The sequence below is a fragment of the Anomaloglossus baeobatrachus genome, chromosome 5 (assembly GCF_048569485.1).
Source record: "Anomaloglossus baeobatrachus isolate aAnoBae1 chromosome 5, aAnoBae1.hap1, whole genome shotgun sequence".
Lineage (NCBI taxonomy): Eukaryota > Metazoa > Chordata > Amphibia > Anura > Aromobatidae > Anomaloglossus > Anomaloglossus baeobatrachus.
The window spans coordinates 159,880,935-159,903,462 of NC_134357.1; the positions used below are offsets into that span (position 1 = coordinate 159,880,935).

Here is a 22,528-nt window from a genome sequence, read left to right on the forward strand (position 1 = left end):
AAGAATGTGGCTAAGAGAAGTGACACGATAAGTCTTGATTAGAGATGAGCGAACCGGTCGCGGTTCGGCTCGAGGTCGGTTCACCGAACGGAGCTCCCGTTCGAGTTCGGTTCGTCGAACGTTCGACGAACCGAACTCGAACCAATAGGCTATAATTAGAGGCAATCACAAACACATAAAAATGCATTATAAATGTAAACATACAGTTAATAAACATTGCCATAACACTTACCGGTCCCCGCGATCCCTCCTGCACTCTGTCTCCTGCCGCTATTCCATCCGATGATCGCTGAATCCTCCCGGTGACCGGCACTGCCAGCAGAGATGCAGGACCTATCGTGATGTCAAAATAGCCATGTGACCAGTCACGTGGCTATTATCTCATTGACTACAGACTGGTCACATGACTATGACGCGTCATGTAGGACCTGCGAATGCATCTCTCCGGTACACGGTGCACATTTGTGTATCGCCGTGTACCGGCAATATGTTCTAGCACACTGTCGACTCCCCGTTCCGTTAGGGACCGGCTGACACAGCCGGTCATTAACGGAGATCACCATTGCCATAGCAACGCAGTTAGCGGTGACGTCACCGCTAACCACGGCTCCGGGAGCACCGTTGCTATGGTAACGCGTCTGTCAGCGGTACCGCTGTTACCGCTAGCAGCACTGATCACTCACGGAGTGAAGGCTGCACGCTGCTTCTCGTGCAGCTTTCACGGTGTGAATGCTCCACGGGAAGCAGCGTCTTCCCCCATGCAGCAGTGATGGAGCAGAGCTGCATTTGTTGAACGAGAAATACAGAAGACCATGGAATCGTGGAGGGCTGACAGGGGGTAATAAAGATGGAGTCTCTAATGTGTCTGTGTATTTATTTCTATTAAAGTATTTTTTCTCTGTGTGGTGTCTTTTTTTTAACCCTTTATTGGAAATTCTTAATGGCCGGGTGAAACGTGCCTGACATTAAGAATCTCTGGCTTAATACTGGCTAGTAAAACAAAGCCAGTATTAACTCATGATTACCCAACAAGCCACCCGGCTCCAGGGCTGTTGAAAGAGTTGGATACAGCGCCAGATGATGGCGCTTCTATGAAAGCGCCATTTTCTGGGGTGGCTGCGGACTGCAATTCGCAGCAGAGACGCCCAGAAACCTCGGGCTAACCTGTGCTGCAGATTCCAATCCCCAGCTGCCTAGTTGTACCTGGCTGGACACAAAAATGGGGCGAAGCCCACGTCATTTGTTTTTTAATTATTTCATGAAATAAGTGAAATAATTAAAAAAAAGGGCTTCCCTATATTTTTGGTTCCCAGCCGGGTACAAATAGGCAACTGGGGGTTGGAGGCAGCCCGTGGCTGCCTGCTGTACCTGGCTAGCATACAAAAATATGGCAAAGCCCACGTCATTTTTTTGGTGGGCAAAAAACTTCTGCATACAGTCCTGGATGGAGTATGCTGAGCCTTGTAGTTCTGCAGCTGCTGTCTGCTCTTCTCCATACAGACAGACAGCAGCTGCATAACTATAAGGCTCAGCATACTCCATCCAGGACTGTATGCAGAAGTTTTTTGCCCCCTAAAAAAATTATGTGGGCTTTGCCATATTTTTGTATGCTAGCCAGGTACAGCAGGCAGGTACGGCTGCCCCCAACCCCCAGTTGCCTATTTGTACCCGGCTTGTAACCAAAAATAAAGGGAAGCCCTTTTTTTATTATTTCATGAATTTCATGAAATAATTAGAAAACAAATGACGTAGGCTTCGCCCCATTTTTGTGTCCAGCCAGGTACAACTAGGCAGCTGGGGATTGGAATCCGCAGCACAGGTTGGCCTGAGCTTTCTGGGCCCCACTGCTGCGAACTGCAGATGGCAGCCGCCTCAGAAAATGGCATTTTCATAGAAGCGCCATCTTCTGGCGCTGTATCCAACTCTTCCAGCACCTGCCTGCTATACCTGGCTAGCATACAAAAAAATGGCGAAGCTCACGTCCTTTTTTTGTAGTTTTTTGGCAAAAAAAAAAAAAAATGCTTCCCTGGATTTTCCATTGCCAGTGAAGGTAACACCAAGCAGTGGGGGTTAGCAGCCAGTAGCTGCTTGGATTACCCTTAGCTAGCAATACAAAAAATGCAGCGGGATCCCATATATATTTTTTTAATTATTTATTTAAATAACTAAAAATAAAATGGGCTTCTCTGTATTTTGATTGCTGGACATCACAGTGCTGTAAAAATAAATCTTTAAAAAAATGACGTAGCGCTCCGCGGTATTTTTGATTCTCAGCGCAGATAAAGCAGACAGCTATGGGTTGCCACCCCCATCTGCCTGCCATTACCTTGGTTGGCAATCAAAATACAGGGAAGCCCATTAATTTTTTCTATTTAAAAAATAGTTAAAAAAAAAATGATGTTGGGTCCCCCCATTTTTGATAGCCAGCTAGGGTAAAGCAGACAGCTGTAGCCTGAAAACCACAGCTGGCAGCTTTACCGTGGTTGGGGATCCAATGTGGAGGTCCCCTCAGGCTCTTTTTTATAATTATTTTATAAATATTAATAATTACACAATAAAAGTAGGGTCCCCCCCAAATTGGATCACCAGCCAAGGTAAAGCGGACAGCTGTGGTCTGGTATTCTCAGGGTGGGAAGGTCCAAAGTTATTGGGCCTTCATAGCCTAAAAATAGCAGGCCGCAGGCACCCCAGATGTGGCGTATCCACTAGATGCGCCAATCTTGGCGCTTCACCCCAGCTCATCCTGTGCCCTGGTGCAGTGGCAAACGGGGTAATAAATCGGGTTGATACTAGCTGTAAAGTCACCTGAGATCAAGCCCAGCAGTTTGTGATGTCATGGCGTCTATTAGATACCCAACATCATAAACTGTCAGTACAAACAAAAAAAAAAAATCGACAAAAGAAATTTTTTTGAAAAAACAGTCCCCAAAACATTTCCTCTTTCACCAATTTATTGTAAGAAAAAAAATAAAGGGGTCCCACAACGACTCTGGACCGTCTAGAATATGGGGGGAGACACTCAGGGAACGTATCCCCCATTTTCTAGGAGTGCGGACCCTTCATGTGAGGAGTGTGGGTGCAATGAATCTGCACTCACTCTCCCCGGGTCCACAGCAGCAGAGTCCATGTCGTAATGGTTGCTACCAAAGCTGCAATGCCCTGCTCATGAGGTAAGGGCATGCCTAATCATGAGAACTACTGTAGAGGAAGCTCTGCTCACTAGTATATAGGTGCTCAGAGGTAATAATAGATAAAATTAGTGAGTAACCTCGGCACTCTAAATCTCCCAGACTAAGTCAGTAAGTTACAACGGATAGTAATGCAAAATCACTCTTTATTGGTCCGTATTAAGAAAAAAATTTTTTTCATAAGCATATATGTTTTTGTCCAAAACAAGTTACAAATGATGTGTCGGCCTGAGCCTTCGTCAGATTGGACTTATCTGCATGTTATCATGAAAAATGACAATAATCAGTATCACATAAGAGTGAGAGAACAATAACATAAACTCGAACAATGTAGAGGTACAATTGGGATGCAGCAAAAAAATTGCAACACAGCAAGAAATGAAACACATGATACAAATGTCATAATACAGTACAAGGACAATATAGTAATGACAAACATGGGGTCAGAGTAGGCTTAGACAGCTCTGGTACGAAAGAGATGTCAATCATAAAGTAACATGTGCAGTAGGTGTAGAGCTACACTATGCATGGCAGAGCTAATGGGTAGACCGACCATAGAAAAAGAACGGAGAAAAAGTGGAGAAAAAATGGAGAAAAAGTGGAGAAAAGGTGGAGAAAAAGTGGAGAAGTGGAGAAGAAGTGGAGAAAAAGTGGAGAAAAAGTGGAGAAAAAGTGGAGAAAAAATGGAGAAGTAGTGGAATAAAAGTGGAGAAAAAGTGGAGAAAAAATGGAGAAAAAGTGGAGAAAAAGTGGAGAAGAAGTGGAGAAGAAGTGGAGAAAAAGTGGAGAAAAAATGGAGAAAAAGTGGAGAAAAAGTGGAGAAAAAATTGAGAAAAGGTGGAGAAAAACTGGAGAAGTGGAGAAGAAGTGGAAAAAAAGTGGAGAAAAAGTGGAGAAAAAGTGGAGAAAAATGGAGAAAAAGTGGAGAAAAAGTGGAGAAAAAATGTAGAAAAAGTGGAGAAGAAGTGGAGAAAAAGTGGAGAAAAAGTGGGGAAAAAGTGGAGAAAAAGTGGAGAAAAAATTGAGGAAAGATGGAGAAATAGTGGAGAAGTGGAGAAGAAGTGGAGAAAAAGTGGAGAAAAAGTGGAGAAAAAATGTAGAAAAAGTGGAGAAAAAATGTAGAAAAAGTGGAGAAAAAGTGGAGAAAAAAATGGAGAAAAAATGTAGAAAAAGTGGAGAAAATATGGAGAAAAAATGTAGAAAAAGTGGAGAAAAAGTGGAGAAAAAATGTAGAAAAAGTGGAGAAAAAGTGGAGAAAAAGTGAAGAAAAAGTGGAGAAAAAGTGGAGAAAAAGTGGAGAAAAAATGGAGAAAAAGTGGAGAAAAAATGTAGAAAAAGTGGAGAAAAAATTGAGAAAAAGTGGAGAAAAGGTGGAGAAAAAGTGGAGAAAAAGTGGAGAAGAAGTGGAGAAGAAGTGGAGAAGAAGTGTTTGTTCATGCCAGATGGGAGATAAATAATTTTTTACCGGCGCTGTCATTTACTGTAACGTGATCATCGGTGTACGGTGTATACCTGTGATCACGTGAGCGAGGACCGGAAAAAACGTCCTGAATCATGATCTCCAGGGTCTCTGCTAGCCCTGAAACCCCGGAGATTTTCTGACGCCGGGGGGTGCTATTCACTTATTTCTGCCTGCTGTTTATAATTGGAAGATCAGAATAAGGCTACATTAACACGACCGATCCATTTTTGCGGTCTGCAAAAAACAGTCCGTTTTTTTTTTTCACGGGTGCATCCGTGTGGCATCTGTTTCCGTTCCGTAGACGGTCCGTATGTCATCTGTTTGTCATCCGTGTGCCTTCCGTTTTTTTTGTGTACTGCAAAAAAACTGAAGGAGGGTAAATTCATAAATTTACCCAGGATCCATAGCTTCATCCTACATGAGGCGGTCACATGTTCACTCCAGTGCCATTTTCTACTGCTTTTCACAGCGTAGAGCGCTCTGGTGAATTTCTTGTGCTTGTACACTTCATATCAGTCGTTTCTGTCATTATAATGGCAGAAAGACACATAATGTCCCACTCTCCTGCATTTTGTAATTTTGCACCCTTTGGTGCCTTTCATGTGGCACTAAGGGGTGCTTAGCTTTGTATTTAGCCAAAAAAATGAAAAAAAAAATGACGTAGGGTTCCTCCTAGTTTTGTAGCCAGCTAGGGTAAAGCAGACGGCTGCAGCCTGCAGACCACAGCTGGCAACCTCACCTTGGCTGGTAATCCAAAACTGAGGGCACCCCACGCTGTTATTTTAAATTAAATAAATAATTAAAAAAAAAAAACACGTAGGGGTCCCCCTAAAATTGGATCACCAGCCAAGGTAAAGCAGACAGCTGGGGTCTGATATTCTCAGACTAGGGAGGTCAATGGTTATTGGACTCTCCCCAGCCTAAAAATAGCAGGCCGCAGCCACCCCAGAAGTGGCGCATCCATTAGATGCGCCAATCCTGGTGCTTCGCCCCAGCTCCTCCCGCGCCCTGGTGCGGTGGCAAACGAGGTAATATATGGGGTTAATACCAGATGTGTAATGTCACCTGGCATCAAGCCCTGGGGTTGGTGAGGTCAGGCGTCTATCAGATACCCGACATCACCAACCCAGTCAGTAATAAAAAAAAATAGACGACAAACACATTTTTATTTGAAAAAACACTCCCCAAAACATTCCCTCTTTAACCAATTTATTAGAAAGAAAAACAAATCCAGGTCTGGTGTAATCCAAGGGGTTGCCATGACGATCCACACTGTCCCAGTCAATGAAGTGCAGGATGTTTCCCATTGGCTGGGAGAGCAATGCAGTGACCTGAGCTAACATCAATGGGTCAGCCCAGGTCACTGCAGGGGATGACAAGTGCTGCTGTCAGCGAGGTACATTACCTGCGCTGATCTCCTGCACACTGACAGCACCTGTCACTGAGTTCAATGACCGCCGCCTTCACAGCCAAATATCGCGAGAGGCCCGTGACGTCACCGCTAGTCAGTCTCGGGTCGGAAGCGAGAGAAGGTGATGTGACAAGCAGCGGCCATGGAGGACAGTGACAGCACTGAGGTCGGGATGGCGGGACTTCATCACCGCAGGTAAGCCGAGCGGGACCATGTGTGCAGAGTGTGTGTGCAGAGTGTGTGTGTGTGTGTGTGTGTGTACGTGTGTACATGCCGCAGGCAGGAGGGGGCGGAGCGAGCTGAGCGGGGAAGTGTGGGCTTCTTGCACGTAACTAGGATAAACATCGGGTTACTAACCAAAGCGCTTTGCTTGGATACCCGATGTTCATCTTGGTTACCAGCTTCTGGCAAGCTGCCAGCGATGGCTCCTGCACACTGTAGCTGTAAAAAGCCCTGCTTTTTGCTGCTAGAACCGTTCTCGAACGTATCTAGAACTATCGAGCTTTTAGCAAAAAGCTCGAGTTCTAGTTCGATCTAGAACAGCCCCCAAAATCACTCGAACCGCGAACTGGAGAACCGCGAACCGCGAACTGCGCTCAACTCTAGTCTTGATGCCTTTTCTGCTCTGAAGATGATTCAGAGAAGAAAAATGTCAGCTTTTCTTGAAGCATTTTGGTTTTGGAAAGCTCAGCTTCTTTGCTTCCTCTTAAATATGTTATGTGCATATATCCGAAAGCTACAATGTAGTTTAAGTGCAGTTTGTGATCACTGCAATATCCTACAGGTGGTCATGTTCATTAGAATGTCTCCACAGGATTAGTAAATGATTGTTTGAATATTGAAAGTATGGCCATTGTTAATACATTTTAATGGATACCCTGCATGACGCTGGCAGCAATATAAGGCAGCACAGTAGTCAATGATAAAAAAATATGTAACATGAAAGCCACACCCAGGAAGAAACATTTTCCATATGCCTGATCCTTATTGTTAGTATGATTGAAGAGTCAATGCAAATATTGTTTACATATCTTCATGTCTTGGTGCAGCCATACACTACATGGTCATCCACTCAATTGATTTTGGATAATGAATAGGGATGATCGAATACCTCAAATATTCGGCTTCACGAATATCCGACAAATAGGTCACCGCTATGCGAATATTCGATGCGCAATGTAAGTCTATATGAAGACCAAATAGTTCCGAATAGTTGTTATTCGGGTTTCCCATAGACTTACAGTACAGACCAAAAGTTTGGACACACCTTCTCATTCAAAGAGTTTTCTTTATTTTCAGGACTCTGAAAATTGTAGATTCATATTGAAGGTATCAAAATTATGAATAAAAACAAGTAGAATGAAACACTTTAAAAAGTGTGAAACAACTGAAAATATGTCTTATATTCTAGGTTCTTCAAAGTAGCCACCTTTTGCTTTCATTACTACTTGGCACACTCTTGGCATTCTCTTGATGAGCTTCAAGAGGTAGTCACCGGAAATGGTCTTCCAACAGTCTTGAAGGAGTTCCCAGAGATGCTTAGCACTTGTTGGCCCTTTTGCCTTCACTCTACGGTCCAGGTCACCCCAAACCATCTTGATTGGGTTCAGGTCTGGTCACTGTGGAGACTCGGTCATCTAGCGTAGCACCTCACCACTCCTTCTTGGTCAAATAGCCCTTACACATCCTGGAGGTGTGTTTGGAGTCATTGTTCTGTTGAAAAATAAATGATGGTCCAACTAAACGCAAACCGGATGGAATAGCACACCACTGCAAGATGCTGTGGTAGCCATGCTAGTACAGTATGCTTTCAATTTTTAATAAATCCCCAACAGTGTCACCAGCAAAGCACCCCCACACCATCACACCTCCTCCTCCATGCTTCACGATGGGAACCAGCCATGTAGAGTCCATCCGTTCACCTTTTCTACAAAGACACAGTGGTTGGATCCAAAGATCTCAAATTTGGACTCATCAAAGCAAAGCAAACTGTACATTGCGCATCGAATATTTGCAAATAGTTGAATGGCAGTGACCTATTCGGCAAATATTCACGAAGCCAAATTTGAGGTATTCGATCATCATTATTAATGATATCTTCTCCATGGCCAGTGCAAAACTGGTTGGCAGACCCAAAGTTGATCTGATGAAAAAATTAGGTTGCAGGAGGTTTCAACTAATGATTTAACTAATGACAACCAATTGATTTCACAAGATTCTACAGATTAGTAAATGTATTATAAAAAACATTGAGCTGTAACCTAAATTAATTAAATCAGACAGTCAAATGTTTAATTAGGTTAACATAGTTCATACTATGGAAACATTTATTTTAAAATGATGACCAAAATTAAGACAGTAATGAAAAGCAGTTGTAAAATATGTTAATCCAAGCTTAAAATGACTGAGGGCAATGGATATTGATATATACTGCTCTACTTATCTTTCATCTAACAAGAGTCCATATCTGCTGGAGTCCAGAAGAAGAAATTGTATTTCATTATGATAAACCTGTCACCCGTGTGACACTAGACTTCACTACACTTTAATAAACAATAAGAATGTAAGAAATCAAAAAATAATTATATCTTCAGGAAAAATATAGTATAGATCAATATTATCTGTCAGGCATCTTTTTTTAAATACTCAGTCTGTTGTGTAATTAGCAGGAAAAGAGATTGCACGGAATATTTTGCTGTGCTAGATCTGTATTCAAAGTAATTGACATAATTGCTCTCTTTACTGTGATATGTATATTATTGGCTTATATTTCAAATGGAAAGAGAAATAACTGTTTTTTTTAATCATTTTCAAGAAGCCAATTACAGGAACTCCAGAACAATGATATACATTACATTTTGTTACATAGTTTATATGATTAATATATTTGCTAATGAAGTACATAATGAGTTGGTTGGAACTCTTGAGATTTAGGTTAAAATGAATAGTAAATGTGCTTATCTGGAACATTGTAATATTGTTGTGTAACACAGAAATATCTATAAACTCTGAGCGTGACAGGTGTTTTCATCTTCTATCCAGAAACGCTGAATATTTATCTAAGAATACACTTGAAGAGTAAATGCTGGCACTGTTATCATATCCATAGCAAAAACACTCATATCCAGATTGCAAAAGTCAGTAACTTATCTAGTAATAACAAAAATATGGCCAATGAGAATCATAATATTATTTTCCCCCTAAATCATCTAATTAAAGCTCTCTAGATCTAGGACTAAATCTATTCTCTTTTCACAGTCGCCATACATGAATGTTTAAAAAAATAAAAAAAGCAACAAAAAGAGGAATATAATTTCCTCTAAACATTCAGCAATTACTTACAGCAACAAGAGGGCAGAGGTTTTAACCTGCCCAGGCCAAAGGATCTAATGCAGCAAAGCCCCCCAATAAAGATGGAGGCATCATAGGTGCAAAACACTAATTGAGCAACCACTCATACACTACCAATAAGTGGAGGCAGTGATTGCTTGGTGATAAAATTGCATACAAAATAGATTTGTATGGGGTGCCGTTCACACATGTGGGTGCAGAGTATCTGGCTAGCAGGCTATTAGTTACGCCCATACTATTAGACTAGACAGGCTGCCCAGCACTATATGGAAAAGGAAACCCAATTTTACAAGGTCTACATAAGGGCCTGGCTGCATCCTGTATAAAAATAATGTGCAGAAAAATATATATAAAATATATATGAGGTATTGGTTAAAAAACTTGCAAACTGGTTCCAGTGTAGTGCACTTATATAGTGCTGGGCAGCCTGCCTAGTCTAATAGTATGACTAAAACTAATGCACTAAAATGTGTGAACTGCACCCCATACAAGTCTATTTTGTGTGCAATTTTATCATCACGTAATCACCACCTCCATGTATTGGTATTGTGTGAGTGGCTGCTTTATTAGTGTGTGCACCTGTGATGCCTCCATCTATATTGTGGAGCTTTGCTGCATCCTGTCAGTGCATTAGATCCTTTTGCCTGGGCAGATTAAAACTGCATACATGACTGTTGTAGCAGGCAAGACGTTTCTGCTACGTGTAGTACATATAGAGTACGATGAAGAGCTGGCTTGAAGGCAGAGCCTGCAACATCATCAGTATGTATCAGCTGGGTATTATAGCTGACACTATAGTGTAATGGTTGCTGGCACCGATTGCTACCGTCTAACCTTCTAAAAATATGGTCAATAGAAACTGTCATATTGACAGTTGTGGGAGGGTGAGGGTTCCCTCTTCACTGCTATCTTCACCTCGATGATGCAATCGTGGAGCACAATTGTTGTCATGGCAACTATTGAGAGAACAACAACGTCCAAGAGTTAAGCCAACTTTACACGTTGCAATTTCGTATGCGATTTGCAACGCCCCCATCGTATGTGCGGCGCATTCAATTTGTTGAACGTGCCGCACATACGAGTAACCCCCCCGTCACATGTACTTACCTTCCATACGACCTCGATGTGGGCGGCGAATGTCCACTTCCTGGAGTGGGAGGGACGTTCGGCGTCACATCGACGTCACGCGGCAGCCAGCCAATAAAAGCGGAGGGGTGGAGCTCTGCGGTACGTAAACATCCCGTCCACCTCCTTCCTTCCGCATTGTGGGCCGGGAGCCGCAGGACGCTGGTAAGATCTGTTCATCGTTCCCGGGGTGTCACACACTGCGATGTGTGCTACCTCGGGTACGATGAACAATCTGACGTGAAATTCTAGAGACAGGTACTATGTGTATGCAATTAACGTTTTAACGTTCAATCACAATCGCACGTACCTGTCACACACTGCAATGTAACTTACAATGCCGGATGTGCGTCACTTACGACGTGACCCCACCGACACATTGTAAGATACATTGCAGCGTGTAAAGCAGGCTTTTAGGCTGTGCCATAATTAGGGTCTAACAAGCCTCTTTTCAGGGTAAAACTCTACATGTTGATCAAACAATGGGAATAAGTGAAAAATTAACAATAACACTTTTAAAAAAGTTAATAAAGCATAATTTTTGGCAACTCAAGAACAACCAAAGCTTAAAGCTGTCAAATTATGTAACTCATGTGGTGAACTGTGTAAAAAAAATGATAAACTAAAAACACTCCAATGATGTAGCTTTTCCATTTTAATGACATTGAAAAAGATTAAATGAAAAGTATTGCAGGACTATATGGATTCATGTTGTTAATACCTTTATCTGGAATTATATGTCTGTGAAGCAATTATTATTTATCTTGTGCAATATAAGGGCCTAGCACAACAATATGCAAACACATTTGGTTTAATAAGTGAGTCATGGTGTGCATAGTGTGACATGCCATGATAGCCACTTTTCTGTTTCTGTATTCTGTATCCCTTTCCCCCCTTGAGAGAGGGATATAACATTGTACAGTTGTTTTTTTTTTATAATACAGATATTTAAATAAAAGTTGACTATTTTACTGAAACATTTAGTCATTGATCTCTTTGTAGGTTTGCTATAGCTCTTAGGGACTATTTACAATTGAGGATTTGATAGGTTTGTTACCATTAGGGAACATCTGTTAGAAACTGGGGTACCTCAAGTAGAGTGGGCTGCACTTTCTCCTATGGGATCAGCAAAGTTGACGTGAGGTTCTGTAGCCAAGAACCTCAATGACCTGAGGGCCACCCTTCAAGAAAAGTGGGATACAATGCCTCTGTAGACAATAAATTGACTTGTGAACAGCATGGGACGTCGTTGTCAAGCAGTAAATGATGCTCAAGGCCACATGACAATGCATTGAGACATAGACATTTTGGGTATATCCAACACTGTTGTTGGCTTGCGTTTTAATAAATTCTTTGAGATGAGGAAACCAACATTGCATGCTTTTACTTTGCTAGTTTTTAATGCAATAACTACATAGGTAATTACAGGCTCATTTCCAACAACCACCACTCCAGTGTTCTAATAGTACATTGTGTTTGCTAACTGTGTTAGATAGCTAATGGATGTTTAGAAATCCCTTGAAATCCCTTGTGCAAGTATGTTAGCACAGCTGAAAACAAACAGTTTTGTTGATTAGGGAAGCTATAAAACTGACCTTCCTTTGAGCTAATTGAGAATCTGGAGCATTACATTTGTTGGTTCCATTAAACTCTCAAAATGGCCAGAAAAAGAGAACTTTCATGTGAATCTCGACAGTCTATGCTTGTTCTTAGAAATGAAGGATATTCCAAGTGAGAAATTGCCAATAAACTGAAGATTTCCTACAACGGTGTGTGCTACTTTCTTCAGAGGAGAGCACAAACAGGCTCTAAACAGAGTAGAAATAGAAGTGGGAGGCTCCGCTGCACAACTGAGCAACAAGACAAGTACATTAGAGCCTCTAGTTTAAGAAATTGACACCTTACAGGTCCTCAAATGGCAGCTTCATTAAATAGTACCCTCAAAACACCAGTGTCAACGTCTTCAGTGAAGAGGTGACTCCGGGATGCTGGCCTTCAGGGCAGAGTGGCAAAGAAAAAGCCATATCTGAGACTGGCTAACAAAAGGATAAAATTAACATGGGCAAAACAACACAGAAATATATAACCATGTTGGTTATACAAATATCGTTCCTCCATCTCATCAGGTTTATATAGAGCCGATAAGTCATATAGCATCAGTTCGACTTAGAGACCAATAATATTTACGATGTGTTATTTCACTTCCTTGTGGTTTGTTTTTCCTGTGCTATTGTTTACCCTGATTGTTGTTGTGGTAAATATTCAAGATAAAACAAGGCACTCTTCAGGGTATACTTTAAACAAAGTTTATTTTCAAATGAATTTTGTTGTGAACATGTGACGTTTCGGCCATGTAGTGGCCTTCATCAGACAACTTATGCAAAAAGACCAAGGTCAGCCAGAAAATGGTAATGTAAACAGTTTTAAGATACCGCTGCTTGACACTGCAGCTCCATGCTGTTGCTGGCTCCTGTTACTGGGGGGTGCATCTCTTGTTTTGACACAATCTTAAAACTGTTTACATTACCATTTTCTTGAAGGCCACTACATGGCCAAAACATCACATGTTCACAACAAAATTCTTTTGGAAATAAACTTCATTTAAAGTATACTTATATGGCAAGATACCAACTCACACTACCAAAAGAAAAATTTAAATAGCAAGATGTGTGGACATTGTGCAACCGCACACTAAACATAAAATATAACTTTTAATGGTGCTCATTTAAAATGAGTAAACCTCATAAAACCGGGAGTATAAAATGAGAATACCCAAAGCAGTGGTCACCAAGCTCAAATGGACCCTGTTTTGGGTACAGCGCACAAAACACTATCTAGCCTGGGTTACTATTATGTCACCTCAGTACTATATTAGAGGTCACATATACAGGGAACCGCCCTCCACTCTGTACCTCCAATATTATCTAATGTGTAGATAACTGGTGTAAATGACCGCCGTTAAACATATACCATTTCTTTAAATAATATGGTTATAATAGTTGGAACGGTCTCACCAAGGACTTGCGGGCTTCAAAAGTCTCACGGATAGGATATTCACTGATAAACTTATCATCCTAAGGGTGTATACCAACAAGATAAATAAGGAAGGTCAATCTGTCATGACTGTTATAATTAAATAGCGATAGACAGAATCACTATCTGCGGTTTCACCAAACAAAAAATGGGTCAGCGCATAGAAGGACAGCTATCTTTTGTTCCCTTTCTCTCTACACATTAATAATAGGGCTAGTTCAGGAGGGACAGTTGACGAGGACTGGGGGCGCCACTGGTGAAGGTTATAGGGTGCCGACCTCCGCATGTAAGGCAGGAATAAGCTGTATTTTTTTAGGTATCATGTAAGGGTTACACTTACGGCTTTGGTTCTATCCCTGAGATTGTAAATGTATGAATGGTCCCACATTATGAACCACAATATAACTCCGTGGAACTGCCTCCTATGCGCTGACCTATTTTTGTTTGGTGAAACTGCAGATAGTGATTCTGTCTATCGCTATTTAATTATAACAGTCATGACAGATTGACCTTCCTCTTTTATCTTGTTAGTACACACCCTTAGGATGATAAGTTGGCAGCCACTCTGTATTGAGTATGCCTGCCCTCATCAGATCTCAGTTTCTAAACAGTTGGAGGCTGGGCAAGTGCTGTCATGGGAGACAGGTTGATAATCCTTCTTCACCATATAAGATAGTGGTGGTTTTGTTTTATTGATGGATAATCGGTTTTTCTAAATAATGCTATTTGTGACATTTTGACAACTTGACATAATAATCCTGATCACAGGATAAAGATGAGAGGTAATGTCACTTTTGTTAAGGTGGAGGTTGTCTGCTATATAGGTTTGTAATCAAGCCCTATGGTGATGTGTATTTGATTTGAAATTAAACATTGAAATACATTTTAGGTTCATGATGGTTGAGAAGTAGGTGGTGGAGTCCATACCGCTATTGTGATGATACAATTAGGGCAGTAAAAACCAGAAGGGGCTGTGTTTATTAAACTGTCTGTATGTATACAGGGATTATGTCCATCTTGATATTGATGAGCGGCTAATTATAGCTGCTTTAGGGAAACTAAGTTGCTGGCTGATTTGATGGATTGGCTGAGTGGAATGCTTGCTATGCTTTCCACAGACCCAGAAGTGAAGGGGCAGTCACATGAATAACATGACCGGGCCTGGTAGGCCGGCTATGTGATCTCCCTGTTAAACTGAGATGTACTGAGCATACCCAGTAGGTAAAAAAAGGCGGCGCCCATGGCTACTTGTGCGGCGCATGTGAATTGAGAGAGGCTACTGACACAGAGTGGTGAGTGTTTCTTTGGAATTTTGGAAAGACCAGACAGTTCACTTGTGGACTTTGAGGGGATTTATAATGCAGACATTGTTGTTAATTCTTGCAGTCCAGAATGGGCATTTTATTCTTGTGAAGATGGCCACAATGATGATGATAAGGATGGCTATTTAAGCTGGCAGATTTCCATGAGCATGGGCTCCCCTGATGATTTATATGTGGGGATGAAATGCGTAGGGAGTGACCGGTGTCCTGCTGCTAACATTTTTTGAGAGATAAACATGAAGAAGGTTTATCAGTGAATATCCTATCCATGAGAATTTTGAAGCCCGCAAGTCCTTGGTGATACCATTCCAACTATTATAACCATATTATTTAAAGAAATGGTATATGTTTAATGGCGATGGTTTACAACAGTTATCTACACATTAGATAATATTGGAGGTACAGAGTGGAGGGCGGTTCCCTGTACATGTGACCTCTAATATAGTACTGAGGTGACTTAATAGTGACCTAGTCTAGATAGTGTTTTGTGCACTATACCCAAACCAGGGTCCATTTGAGCTTGGTGACCACTGCTTTGGGTATTCTCATTTTATACTCACGTTTTTATGAGATTTACTCGTTTTAAATGAGCACCATTAAAAGTTATATTTTATGTTTAGTGTGCGGTTGCACAATGTCCACACATCTTGCTATTTAAATTCATTTAAAGTATACCCTGGAGAAAGCTTTGTTTTATCTTGGATATCTACGGTTTGGAAACTGACAAGTGCACCTCCATTTCTAGTTCAGTGGATGTGCCTTATCCTGTTACAAGTTGATGTAAATATTGACCTCAGAGTCTTCACACTCATATCAATTGGGGACATCAGGGATTGATAATTTCTCCCTGCTGTATTCATTGTTGCCCAATATTGATCATCAGAGTATCGGTTCCTTCCATTTTAAGTGGGCCTTCTATATATATATATGTTGTTGTGCATGTCTTTGTTTGTTCCCCTCTAATTTTTTTAAATATTTATTATTAAAAGTTACATTTTAATATTACCTAGCTATTATTTATTTACATCATTTTTAAACCATACAATTCCATCCACTCGTACAGTACCACATGAACCACACTCACAAATTATTAAACCATATGGTTACTCTATTCTTCGTCTCCTGTTTGCAGCTGACATCTCCTCAAACCCAGGATGTCCTTGAACTAATAAATGTAATTCCTTTGCTGCTCCCAGAACTTTGCTAATCTCATTAAAATTCTGTGACTGCCTTTTCATGTTTCCTTTACCTGCCCTTTGTGAAATGCCAGATTAGTGAGTAACAAACTCCCTTACAACCATGACTTTTTCCTTTCAAATTCTATTAACCTTATGGCTTTTATTGAAACCATATTGCTTTTATTATGGATCCAACAATCAGACACTGCCTCCATTGTTGCCCTCTCATATGATGGCTTACATTTTTCACATACCCCTAGACCATAGAACAGACAGAGTGGAAGTGCTTGTTTGTTTGTTTTTTCATCAAAATGTGATTTTTGAGTCATCCCCGAGTGAACTCAATTATCTTCTGTTCTTTTGAAGTCCACACCATCAGACTTTTCTGGCCCTTCTCAGGGTCAATACCCCCAGTTCCTGGATCACTTTGACACCTGATTTCCATCCTTTCCATCCTGTGAAACTCTCACTGTCATTATGGGTGACTTTAACATCCCTATTAATAATCTTCTTTCACCATGAGCACTCATTTTCTGTCCCTAATAGAGATGAGTGAACATCTCTAAATTCAAATTTAGTACAAGCCTAAAGGGGGTGTTACACGCAACGATATCGCTAGCGATATCACTGGTTAAAGCACCCACCCCCGTCGTTTGTGCGTCACGGGCAAATCGCTGCCTGTGGCGCACAATATCGCTAGGAGCCGTCACACGGGACTTACCTGCCTAGCGACGTCGCTGTTGCCGGTGAACTGCCTCCTTTCTAAGAGTGCGGTTCGTGCGGCGTCACAGCGGCATCACTAAGCGGCTGCCCAATAGAAGCGGAGGGGCGATGAGCAGGACGTAGCATCCCCCCCACCTTCTTCCTTCCGCATTGCCGGCGGCTGCAGGTAAGCTGCAGTTCTTCATTCCCGAGGTGTCACACGTAGCGATGTCTGCTGCCTCAAGAACGACGAACAACCTGCGTGCTCAACAATCAAGGATTTTTTTAAAAAGGAACGACGTGTCAATGATGGACGATTTGGTGAGTATTTTCCATCGTTAACGGTCGTTCGTGCGTGTCACACGCAACGACGTTGCTAACAATGCCGGATGTGCATCACGGAATCCGTGACCCGATATATCATTAGATACGTCGCTGTGTGTGACGGGGCCTTTAGCCTGTTCGGCTCGGGCTCATTAACCCGAGCACTTTTCCCAAAAGTCAGCAATTTTCGATTTTGTTCGATCACTGATCGCATTTTTCAAAAATGCTTTCCTAATCAAATTTTATGCTTTTGGATAGGATTGTGGTGCTGTATGATGAATGGGGTCTGTGTTTAATCAGTTGAGGGGGTGGAAGTTGGGATAAGCCAGATGCATGTGGCGCCATTTGTTTTCTTAACTTTATGTGCAGATGTTCCTGCAGCCAATCATGATGCAGCAAACATCTACAAGTTTCCAACACAAGGGCACATGTCTGCAAATAAAATATGGACATGTGGCATCGGCACCATTTTGTGAATGTTAAACTTTAGGGAAGGTGCTAATGCCGGTACTGATGCTGCTGCTGCTAGACAGTTAGCTAAGCTAGGGGTTTATGATAGGTAATTGAGATAGCTAAAATAACAATAGTGTAGAATAGGGATGTACAGTGTAGGGAAAGGTGTGTGCTACAAATCGGCATTTCATGATAGAAATAGGGATTGCTACTTGTGAATGCCTGCCCAAGAGTTGTCAGTGAATGATGTAAATAGGTATTGCTACTGGCTGCTCCAAATTAGGCAGTGAAACACGTATCTAGGTATTGTTAGTTAATAGTGCCTGCTGTAAATGTGCTAGTTGACTAGCTAAATATATTTTGGTACTTTTGAGAGCCTAATACAAATTACGCATTGACACACATTTCTAGGTTTTGTTAGTTAGTAGTGCCTGCTGTAAATATACTAGTGAACTAACTAAATATGTCTTAGTACTTTTGACAGCCTGATATAAATTACGCATTGACTCACATTTCTAGGGATTGTTAGTTTGTAGTTCCTGCTGTAAGTTTGCTAGCAAACTAGCTAAATATGTCTTGGCACTTTTCATTGCCTGCTCAAAATTACTCAGTGAATCACATTTATAGTTATTGTTAGTACTGCCTTCTGTAAATTTGCTAGTGAACTAGATAAATAGGTCTTGGTACTTTTGAATGCCTGCTCCAAATTACGCAGTGAACAACATTTCTGGTTATTGGTACTTTTTAGTGCTTTCACAATATTGACATCTCAGGCAAGAAATAAAAAATGTATCTTTTGTGTCAGGTGTCTGACAGGTGTTGGCGCAAGGTTGTCACTAAGCATGTAAAAAAGCCATCTTACGCATTTCGAGCGTATGCACACTGTTAATCATCGATCATGTGTTCTATGATTAGGAGCATATATATGCTGCAAACACATAATATAGCTTTCATGTTATCCAAATGGATTTTTTACATGCTTAATTGAATAAACTTTATGGAATTTAATCCTGAACTGCCCCTAAACCTTTTTGTTTTTTGTCTTGTGGTTATATTTGACTAAGATATTTCTTTCACTGCCTATATACCGTGCTCGCTCATGTTACCTGCAGCTCTAAAACATCTCTAGAAGTTATCCTCTTCTTACCTTAAATTCTGCAAAAACTCTTATTATTCCTCTGATTTTTTTCTTGTGTGAACTACTGTAACTCTTTACTAATTGGTCTCCCCATCTCTAAACTATCAAGTTGTCTATCTACCATGAATGCAGCAGCCAAGCTCATGTCCCTTCAAAACTTCTGCACTAATGCTGTCAGTATGGGCCAGTCTTTGCACTGGGTGCCCACCCTCTGCAGCACCCTCTGCAAAATTCAATATAAACATATTACACTTACACTTAAAGCCTTCTACAGTTCTACACCACCATGCATCTCCTCCCTTACCTTTTTAACACCCTTTCCAACATTTCCATTCTGCTAATGATCTAGAACTAAAATATTTTATCATCCAGACCTCCAACGCTCGTCTCTAGGACTTCGGTCACGTTGCACCAATTATCTGGAATGCGCTACCCCAGACAGTCAATTTAATTCCCAGTATTCACCTTTTCAAGCATGCCCTAAAAACACATTTCTAGCCTGTCATCTTATCTCACCAATTTAGTTAACTGTCCCTGGTTCTCTCTTCCACACTCTTAGTACCTATACTTGTACATATACTGGCTGGTGACTGGTTCATTCAGATTTATTTGAATGCCCTATATATTATACTAATGGCTGGACTTTACGTGATAATCAGTTTATTTTTACCTTTTCATTGTTGTTACCCCTATTTCCTCATAGAATGTAATCTTGTGTGCAGTGTTCTCAATCTTCTCAGTCTTCCTTGTATGCATTGAACTATGTGTTACTCTGTAATGTCCTGTCTTGTTTGTACAAGTACCCTTTGAATTGTAAAACACTACAGAATATGTTGGAGCTCCAGACATAAAAATTATTATTATTATAATAGAAATAAATGTTGCAGTCAGACCAATATAGACTTAAAGTAGTCGCAATTATCATTTGCATCACTATTACTATCTGACAATATCTGCTTTCATTAAATGTCATGAAGTGCGGCCTTCAAATTTTGAAAACATTTTGTGTTTCATTCCACTTTGCATTAATTATTGAGAAGCATGTGAAGGTTTAAGAAAGTTACTGAATGTGGTTTTCAATATTTTTAGTGGTGATGTTTTTAAAATTGTGTATGGGTTAGGGGGTCAGAGTAATTTTAAATGTGATATGGTCCCTAAAATATAGTATTTCTAAACTGAAAAAAAATTAACATTGTTCTTAAACTTTTATTCTTTCTAGTATCCTAACCCCCAAAAAATGATGGTGTTGTAAAGTAAAACATGGTAAATAGTATTTACTATCTTGTGTGATCTTACTATCTGTTTTAAGGGCAAACAAATTTAAAGTTTAAAAATTGCTATTTAAAAAAAAGCAGCAAATTTCATATATTTTTTCCATAAGAAATGACACATTATAATTGAAAAAATTGACTCTGTCAAGAAGGTCAAAACTGACTTTTGCAATAAGAAGCCAATGTGTGATACATTGTAAATTTCTTTTATTGTACTCTGCTGCAAATCCATATTTTAGGGCCCCATCTCCTTTCTTCAAACATGGTTATCAACATTTTCAAAGAAGCCTATTTACAGTATGCATTGAAAGTGTGACACATTATCGATGTTAGAGAAGTGACTATCACTCCTCATGTCAGGTTTCAATATAATTGTTTTCTGTTTCTTCTCTCCCAACGAGGGGCTGTTTATAAGTCATTGGCTTTACCCAGAAAGAAACGAGATAGGATGATGAAACTTTACATTTATTCCACATACTCTCCACTGATGTCAACACACTTCTTACATTGGTAGTCAAAGTTCTGTTAGCCTAGCAAAAAGAAAGATTTCGGCTGTGCCTCAAACCAGGCATCCGTAGCAGCCATAGCATCAGAAATAGTGTGAAATGTATTACCCTTTAGGTGTTTCTTCAGGTTTGGAAACAGATGATAGTCAAAGGGAGTTAGATCTGTTGAACAAGGTGGGTGGTAAACCAGCTTGAAGCCCAGCTCTGCCAGTTTTGCCGTGGTTGCTTGTCCAGTGTGAGCCGAGGCATTGTCTAGCAGGAAGAAGAATCCTTTGGACAGCTTGCCACACCTTTTGGCCTACAGAGCTGCCTTCAATTGGTCCAAAAGTTCAATGTAATACCTTGCATTGATGGTGGAACCCTATTGAAGGTAGCCCACTAGCAGCACACCCTCTTTATCCCATAACACAGATGCCATCACCATAGTGACTGATTTTTGCACCCTGAACTTCTTTGGACAAGGAGAACCACTGTGCCTCCATTCTTTTGACTACTGCTTTTTGTTTTCAGGGTCATACAAATAAATCCAGGTCTCATCCATAGTGACCAGTCAATCCAGGAAGGTCTTATGAGTCCGGAAACGCTGACATATGGACCAGAAAGTTTTCACTCGCATGCTTCTCTGATCTATTGTGAAACATTTGGGTCCCACTTTGCAGATAGCTTTCTCATGTCCAAATGTTCACGGATAATGACACAAACACATTCACAGAAAATCCCCAAGATGTCTGCTATTGCTTTAGCTGAAATTTGTTAATTTTCCAGTATGAGGTTGTGCACAGCACCGACGATCTCCGGAACAACAATCACTCTCGGTTGTCCAGGACGTTCCTCATCATTGGTACTGAAATGGCCCATTTTAAATTTGGCAACTCAATTCTTAACTGTGGAATATGAAGGGCATTGATCCCCCAATGCCTGCAACATATCAGAATGAATATCCATTGCAAATTTTCCTTGCAGAAACAAGAATTTTATTTTATCACTCCTCTGCTCTCAGTTGCTGTGAATATAGCATTAGAACCATTTTGTTTTCTTGCGTGCGTAGAACACTGTTGCCATAAGCAACAAACACAAAATTTTGAAAACCTATATTAGACACATAAGGCTGTCATGTAATGTAACATTCGTTACCATAGAAATAAAAAAAAATCAAAAAGCCAAAGACTTATCAGCGTATAAGTAGTATTCTTGAGTTCTGGATTCTTACAGGCAATGTAGTAAAGAATATGTAAGGGTTATACATTTAGTGGAGTTTCCTTTCTTTGAGGGACTTTTGGGATTCAGTACTCTGAATAATCCAGAAAAAAGGCATTATCATACAGACTACTGTAACTACTTTCTATTTATTGCTTAATGTGAACCAAGCTAAATAAATAAATGTCTCACTCCTCCTAGAGGTCTATTATCCCCTGATTCTACAATATACAGTAATAAAAATTTATAGAATCTCCTACCATATAGAATGGTTTGCAGAGGTGGCCCAAACCAATCTTATGGAAGGTTTATCAATCCAATCCCTGGGGGAACAAAAATGATTTAACAATACTTGGTTTCAGTAGTCAGTCTTAAAATCTTTCTAATGTACATAAACTTATTTAATCTTTTAAAGGTTATTTTTCAGCCTTCTGATACTGATGTTTTTTTCATAAAATAGGTCATCGATATGAAACCAATGAGAGTCCTACACTTGGTACAACCACTGATCATTTATTGCCAGCTCTAGAATGACAGGTACAGTACTGTTCTTTTTGCTTCACTACTTATACCTGGCTACTATACCTAGCCAATAAAGCTAATAATAACTGATCAGTTAAGGTGTGGATCTTGGACTCACTAATCTTATATTGATAACAAAAATAAGTTATCAATATCAGAAGACTGCAGAACTCGTTAACTTACCCCAACCCCTTTGACCATGCTTTGCAAATATCTAATTTATACTCCATATATACTTATATATACTCTACATATACTTTTATATGTATATATATATATATATATATATAATCTATACTATTCTTCCTCCATACCCTCCTTAGCCTCCTCCATTTCCCATCCTTT

General features: G+C 40.4%; 1 protein-coding gene across 3 annotated transcripts in view; it reads right to left on the minus strand.

Moving 5' to 3' along the window:
- Positions 1-22,528, minus strand: part of GRID1 (glutamate ionotropic receptor delta type subunit 1) — a 1,874,363-nt gene that overhangs the window by 556,441 nt on the left and 1,295,394 nt on the right. The gene's annotated exons all lie outside the window — the stretch shown is intronic.